Source organism: Aulonocara sp. 'chitande type north' Nkhata Bay, linkage group LG2, assembly GCF_057382095.1.
Source record: "Aulonocara sp. 'chitande type north' Nkhata Bay isolate Kocher_YH1m ecotype deep benthic linkage group LG2, A_spYH_male_GT1.1, whole genome shotgun sequence".
Lineage (NCBI taxonomy): Eukaryota > Metazoa > Chordata > Actinopteri > Cichliformes > Cichlidae > Aulonocara > Aulonocara sp. 'chitande type north' Nkhata Bay.
This window is the reverse complement of record NC_141345.1, coordinates 14,622,501-14,629,891: the sequence shown is the minus strand read 5'-3', so window position 1 is coordinate 14,629,891 and position 7,391 is coordinate 14,622,501. Positions and strand designations below refer to the sequence as shown.

Below are 7,391 nucleotides of genomic sequence, written 5' to 3'. Positions count from 1 at the left end.
GATGGAATATGGGGGAGAGCAGAAGTGCGTTGAAGTTCCACAAAGGGATGAATGAAGGACATGCATATTGTATTGAAGAAATAAGTGATGAGAATGCTGTTATTTGCATTTACCATGTCAGACCTTTTGATAAACAAAATTCTAATGAAAGTGAGAACATGTACACTGTTACATCTTTCAGAAAATGCTTTGAAATTGTCGTGCACAGTTCAGAATAAATGTTTTTCAAAAACCATTGCGTCTTTTTAGTAAATGTTTATTTCCAAAAGAAATTTCTAGAAGTTCAGAACAGTAAAATTGTCACGGCGACGGATGGCCGGTACTGAATAGGACTCAGGTGCAGAAACCCAGAGCGGAGACAGTAGATGATTTAACAGTTTATTACGGTTAAGTGCAAGGGGGGAAAAAAGGGAAACGTGGCAAAGACAGAAAATGACGAGACGTGGAGCCTTGGTGTGGCGTGCCCAGGGGAACGTGGCTAGGGCGAGGGAACGAGGCCTGAGAAGTGGAACGGAGCTGAGTGGGGAACAGTCACACTGAGGGGAGAGGATATAGGAGTTAGGCAGGTAGTGAAGGCAGCTCAGAAGTGGCCAGTATAAGAGCAGCAATTCTTACTTGCAGTTAGGGACCTGGAGTGTTTGAGAGGGGGATGATGAAGATCCAGGGGAGGCTGAGTGGCGTGGAAAGGCTGACCTGAGATCCGGGGCTCCAGATGGAGTGTGATGGCAGGAGGGCAGGCAGGTGAGGCACAGAGGGATTTCCAAAATGATCACTAGGTATCCCGAGTCTGGAGGTGGAGTGAGCCAGGGTGGGTACAGCAACTGTAGTACAAAAGAGTCTTTGTTAGTAAGATAAATCACAGCGAGAATTTGAAACACAAGACCTGTTACCAACATGGGTTGATGACGAACTGGCAGTGAGTGAACATCGATGTGTGGTTTAAATCCCTCTGGCTTGATAGCCTGCAATAGGCTCCAGGTGTGCAGGAGCTGGAGTTGGCCCTGCCCAGGGGCGGATCCCAGGTCAGTTCAGGAGCCTAATGGAAACTCCAGCCACCCACCGTAGACCATGACAGTACCCCCCCCTCAAGGGACGCCACCCGGCGGCCGACCGGTCCCCAGCCCGCGACGTGACCTGAAAAAATCAGAGACAAGAGCAGGATCAAGGATAAACGAGCGAGGAACCCAGGCACGTTCCTCAGGCCCATACCCCTCCCAGTCCACCAAAAACTGGCGACCCCGACCACGGCGACAGACGTCAACGATCCGCTGAACCGTATAGGCCGGATGACCATCGATGAGCCGGGCGGGCGGAGGGGGGTCGGAAGGCGGGCACAGCACACTGGACAGCACAGGCCTGACTTGGGAAACATGAAAAACCGGGTGAATCCGCAGACTGGGAGGAAGCTCGAGCTTCACAGCAGAGGGCGAGATGACCGAGTGGATGACATACGGCCCAATAAACCGAGGAGCCAGCTTGCGGGAGGAAACTTTAAGGGGAACATCCTTAGCCGACAGCCACACCTTCTGCCCTGGAGCGTACCGAGGAGCTGGCGACCGTAGACGATCTGCATAGCGGCAGTGGCGGGCAGCAGCTTTCTTCAGTGCCTCCTGGGTCCGAGTCCAGACGCGGCGGCAGCGCTGGAGATGGTGCTGGACGGAAGGCACAGCCAAATCAGCCTCTTCCTCAGGGAAGAGGGGAGGCTGATAGCCCAGGGACGCTTCAAATGGAGAGAGACCAGTGGATGCGGAAACATGAGAATTGTGCGCATACTCCACCCATGGGAGATGTGCTGACCAGGTAGCCGGGTTATGGGAAACCATGCAGCGGAGCATGGACTCCAGCTCTTGGTTGAGCCTCTCAGTCTGCCCGTTGGTTTGAGGGTGGTAACCAGAACTGAGGTTGGCTCGAGCACCCAGGGCAGAGCAGAAAGATTTCCAAACCTGGGATGTAAACTGAGGTCCCCTGTCAGAAGTGACCTCGGCAGGAATCCCGTGGAGTTTGAAGACGTGGTCAACCATCAGTCTTGCAGTTTCCGTGGCAGTGGGTAGTTTCTCCAGGGCAACGAAGTGAGCTGCTTTTGAAAACCTGTCGATCACAGAGAGTATCACTGTTTTACCTGCTGACCTAGGCAGTCCAGTGACAAAGTCCAGGGAAATGTGGGACCAAGGACGAGAAGGTACGGCTAGAGGTTGTAGAAGACCGGATGGTCGCTGATTTCGGGTCTTGTTCCTGGCGCACACGTCACAGGCAGAGACGTAGTCCCGCACATCATGTTCCAGAGTTGTCCACCAGAAGTGACGACGTAGTAGTGCGATGGTGCGGCCGATTCCAGGATGGCAGGAAAACTGGGAGGTATGAGCCCACTTAATTACAGCCGAACGGGTTGCTGTGGGAATGAAGCGGCGGCCCGGAGGACCTGTGCCAGGGTCTGGTTCATCCAGTAAAGCACGCTGGATGGATTCCTCTATGTCCCAGGATAAAAACGCTACGCGGCAGGAGGCAGGAAGCACAGGAGCTGGTTCGGTGGGTTCAGCGTCTGGGTCGTAAAGACGAGACAGGGCATCAGCCTTGGCGTTCTTGGAACCTGGACGGAAAGAGATGGCAAACTTGAAGCGATCAAAGAACAGAGACCAACGGGCCTGGCGGGTGTTTAGACGCTTAGCTGTTTTGAGGTAAGTAAGGTTTTTATGATCTGTGAAGATGGTGAATGGGTGTTCAGCTCCTTCCAATAGGTGACGCCACTCTTCCAGGGCTAACTTAATAGCCAGCAACTCTCTGTCTCCTACATCATAGTTGCGTTCAGCTGACGAGAGTCGACGTGAAAAAAAGGCACATGGGTGTAACTTGGCCTTGGAACCTGAATGCTGTGAAAGGACCGCTCCGACGCCGACGTCGGACGCGTCTACCTCTAGAACAAATGGCTTGGAGTGATCTGGGTGACACAATACTGGAGCTGAAGTAAATAGGCGCTTGAGCCTACTGAATGCTACCTCAGCTTCAGGTGTCCAGATGAACTGTCTTTTGGTGGATGTGAGTGTAGTGAGAGGAGTGGCTACCTGGCTGTAGTTGCGAATAAACCTCCGGTAGAAATTGGCAAAGCCGAGGAAACGTTGTAGGTGCTTGCGTGACGTGGGCGTGGGCCACTCCAGGATCGTGCGGATCTTGGCTGGATCAGTCTTCACCTGCCCTCCTGCGAGTATATAGCCAAGAAAAGTGACAGATTGTGCATGAAACTCACATTTCTCGGCTTTGACGTAAAGTCGGTTTTCCAGGAGGCGTTGGAGGACTGCTCGGACGTGGACATGGTGTTCCTGGGGGGTCTTGGAGAAAATGAGTATGTCATCAAGATAAACAAAGACAAACTGGTTCAGGAAATCACGGAGCACGTCGTTGACCAGGTTCTGAAAGACAGCGGGGGCATTGGTTAACCCAAACGGCATGACCAAATACTCAAAATGACCTAGGGGCGTATTAAAAGCCGTTTTCCATTCGTCCCCCTCCCTGATGCGGACAAGGTGGTAGGCATTGCGGAGATCCAGTTTGGTGAATACGGTGACTTCATGGAGGGGTTCGAAGGCTGAGCTGATAAGGGGTAAAGGATATTTGTTTTTAATGGTGATGTCGTTTAACCCTCTGTAGTCTATGCATGGACGGAGTGATTTATCCTTCTTTTCCACAAAAAATAAGCCGGCGGCCACTGGAGAGGAGGATGGGCGGATGATACCTGCAGCTAATGACTCGTGGATGTACTTTTCCATGGACTCTCTTTCTGGTCTGGAGATGTTGAATAGCCGGCTAGAGGGAAGCGGAGCACCAGGTAGAAGGTCGATAGCGCAGTCATAAGGCCTGTGGGGTGGTAAGGACGACGCTTTGTCTTTACTGAAAACTTCCTGGAGGTCATGGTACTCAGGTGGGACGAGTGTGAGGTCAACCGGATCAACGCCCGAGGTGTTAGTGTCAGGGGCACCCGGCGATAGGGCAGACTTGAGGCAGTGGGCTAGACAAAAAGGGCTCCAACTAGCGATTTTACTTCCAGACCAGTCTATATGAGGGTTGTGTTTCTGTAGCCAGGGGTAGCCTAGGATGAGTGGTGAATCAGGAGAAGAGAAGGTGAATAAGGTAATGGCTTCATGGTGGTTTCCAGAGGTGACGAGGGTTACGGGGCCAGCCTGATGGGTTATCTGAGAGAATATTTGATCGTTTAATGCGGTAACACGGATGGGAGGATCGAGAGTCTTGAGTGGCAAATGAAGGCGTCTAGCGAGAGCTAAATCTATTAAATTTTGCTCTGCTCCGGAATCAACGAGAGCATGGAGGGGGTGAGAAACCTTATTTAGACACAGGGTGACTGGTAGAATTAACCGGGGTTTGGAACTGAAAGAGGATCCGCCCACCTGTATCCCCGAAATTACCGGCGGGCGGAGCCTTTTGGCCGAACCGAACACTGCGCTAACCTATGCTCCACTGAGTCACAGTAAAAACACGCGCCCGACCGAAGCCGTCGTTCTCGCTCCTCTGGTGTGAGACGAGAGCGGCCGATTAGCATAGGCTCCGGAGCGGCGTCCGTTTCCACGGAAACGGGAGCGGATGTTGACACCGGACGTGACGGTGGAGGAAGTGAAAACGTACGAGGCGCAGGTTTACGATGTTTCTGGTTCTTTTCTGCCTCCCTTTCCCTCAGGCGATTATCTATCCGAAGGGAAAGGGAGACCAAGTCTTCAAAGGATTCGGGCTCATCGCGGGAAGCGAGCTGGTCTTTGAGCTCGTCGTTTAAGGCGCGACGGAACACTCCCCGAAGGGCATGATCGGGCCAATTGGCCTCGGCGGCTGCGGTACGGAAGTCGATAATGAACTCAGCGACACTCCGGCTCCCCTGTTGCAACCCGAGCAACCTTTCATCAGAACTACCCTCCGATACTGGGTGAGTAAAGGTCTTTTTAAACTCGCACAGAAAATCATCAAACGAGCAGGTTGGGAGCGGGTGAGCCGACAGGTACGCCTCGGCCCATAACAGCGCCTTGCCCTGTAGCTTAGCCACCAGATATGCTACCCAAGCTGATTCGCTAGTAAATGAACGGGGTGAATGCGTGAACGCGAGAGAACATTTCAGTAGAAAGGCCGTACAGCGGCCCCGCTCCCCAGAGTACGGCTCGGGTTCTGGGAATGCAGCATCGCGAAACACGGAGCCCGAAGGGGTCGGAGCTGGGGAAGACTGGGGAGGTTCTGCCACGGGCGCAGGGGACGCGGAGGATGGGCCTGGAGGAGGGGAAAGAGCCGACTGAATCTCCTGCAGGGAAGCTAAGATCCTAGCCTGGGTCTCGCCTATGGCTTGACACCGGGTGTCGAGAACCTGCAACGCTTGCTCATGAGCCCCTAAAATGGCTCCCTGCTTGGAGACTGCTGCACGTACTGGGTCTGCTGAGTCCATTTGTTGGCCAGTTCGTACTGTCACGGCGACGGATGGCCGGTACTGAATAGGACTCAGGTGCAGAAACCCAGAGCGGAGACAGTAGATGATTTAACAGTTTATTACGGTTAAGTGCAAGGGGGGAAAAAAGGGAAACGTGGCAAAGACAGAAAATGACGAGACGTGGAGCCTTGGTGTGGCGTGCCCAGGGGAACGTGGCTAGGGCGAGGGAACGAGGCCTGAGAAGTGGAACGGAGCTGAGTGGGGAACAGTCACACTGAGGGGAGAGGATATAGGAGTTAGGCAGGTAGTGAAGGCAGCTCAGAAGTGGCCAGTATAAGAGCAGCAATTCTTACTTGCAGTTAGGGACCTGGAGTGTTTGAGAGGGGGATGATGAAGATCCAGGGGAGGCTGAGTGGCGTGGAAAGGCTGACCTGAGATCCGGGGCTCCAGATGGAGTGTGATGGCAGGAGGGCAGGCAGGTGAGGCACAGAGGGATTTCCAAAATGATCACTAGGTATCCCGAGTCCGGAGGTGGAGTGAGCCAGGGTGGGTACAGCAACTGTAGTACAAAAGAGTCTTTGTTAGTAAGATAAATCACAGCGAGAATTTGAAACACAAGACCTGTTACCAACATGGGTTGATGACGAACTGGCAGTGAGTGAACATCGATGTGTGGTTTAAATCCCTCTGGCTTGATAGCCTGCAATAGGCTCCAGGTGTGCAGGAGCTGGAGTTGGCCCTGCCCAGGGGCGGATCCCAGGTCAGTTCAGGAGCCTAATGGAAACTCCAGCCACCCACCGTAGACCATGACAAAAATTCCCGCTTTTTAGAATGAATTAGAAGATAACTCTTACGTAGTTAAACTAAAATACTCTTTGAGAGTTAATATATAAACTCTTAACACCAAGTGTTAAATTATCAACTCCAGACAGATTTGGTGTTTAACACTAAATCAGAGTTAACGTACCAACTCTCCAAAAATAGTTAAATTAACACTCTCTGGTGTGGACCCATATAGACACTTTAATAGTGTTGAAATCAAATCCGACAGTGTTAATTTGGACATGCTGGATTTGCTGTGTACACTTCAACTGTGAGAGACAGAATGTGAAAAAAAAATCCATGAATCCACATGGTAGGATTTGTAAAGAATTTATTCGTAAATCAGGGTGGAAAATAAGTATTTGGTCAATAACAAAAATACAACGCAATACTTTGTAACATAACATTGTTGGCAATAACAGAGGTCCAACGTTTACTATAGGTCTTTACCAGGTTTGCACACACAGTAGCTGGTATTTTGGCCCATTCCTCCATGCAGATCTTCTCGAGAGCAGTGATGTTTTGGGGCTGTCGCCGAGCAACACGGACTTTCAACTCCCGCCACAGATTTTCTATGGGGTTGAGGTCTGGAGACTGGCTAGGCCACTCCAGGACTTTCAAATGCTTCTTACGGAGCCACTCCTTTGTTGCCCGGGCGGTGTGTTTTGGATCATTGTCATGTTGGAAGACCCAGCCTCGTTTCATCTTCAAAGTTCTCACTGATGGAAGGAGGTTTTGGCTCAAAATCTCACGATACATGGCCCCATTCATTCTGTTCTTAACACGGATCAGTCGTCCTGTCCCCTTGGTAGAAAAACAGCCCCATAGCATGATGTTTCCACCCCCATGCTTCACAGTAGGTATGGTGTTCTTGGGATGCAACTCAGTATTCTTCTTCCTCCAAACACGACGAGTTGAGTTTATACCAAAAGGTTCTACTTTGGTTTCATCTGACCACATGACATTCTCCCAATCCTCTGCTGTATCATCCATGTGCTCTCTGGCAAACTTCAGACGGGCCTGGACATGCACTGGCTTCAGCAGCGGAACACGTCTGGCACTGCGGGATTTGATTCCCTGCCGTTGTAGTGTGTTACTGATGGTGACCTTTGTTACTTTGGTCCCAGCTCTCTGCAGGTCATTCACCAGGTCCCCC

The 7,391-nt window shown here is 51.7% G+C and overlaps 2 long non-coding RNA genes across 2 annotated transcripts; both read right to left on the bottom strand.

Moving 5' to 3' along the window:
• Positions 1 to 374: 374 nt before the first annotated feature.
• LOC147337503 (uncharacterized) lies at positions 375 to 1,069 on the bottom strand. The gene is made up of 3 exons (XR_015124809.1): positions 895 to 1,069; positions 616 to 821; positions 375 to 536 (listed from the first exon to the last, which is right to left on the bottom strand). It is a non-coding gene; the product is annotated as an uncharacterized LOC147337503 (long non-coding RNA).
• Positions 1,070 to 5,525: 4,456 nt separating this feature from the next.
• Positions 5,526 to 6,224, bottom strand: LOC147337502 (uncharacterized). Its single transcript, XR_015124808.1, has 3 exons — positions 6,046 to 6,224; positions 5,767 to 5,972; positions 5,526 to 5,687 (listed from the first exon to the last, which is right to left on the bottom strand). It is a non-coding gene; the product is annotated as an uncharacterized LOC147337502 (long non-coding RNA).
• Between the last annotated feature and the right edge of the window lie 1,167 nt (positions 6,225 to 7,391).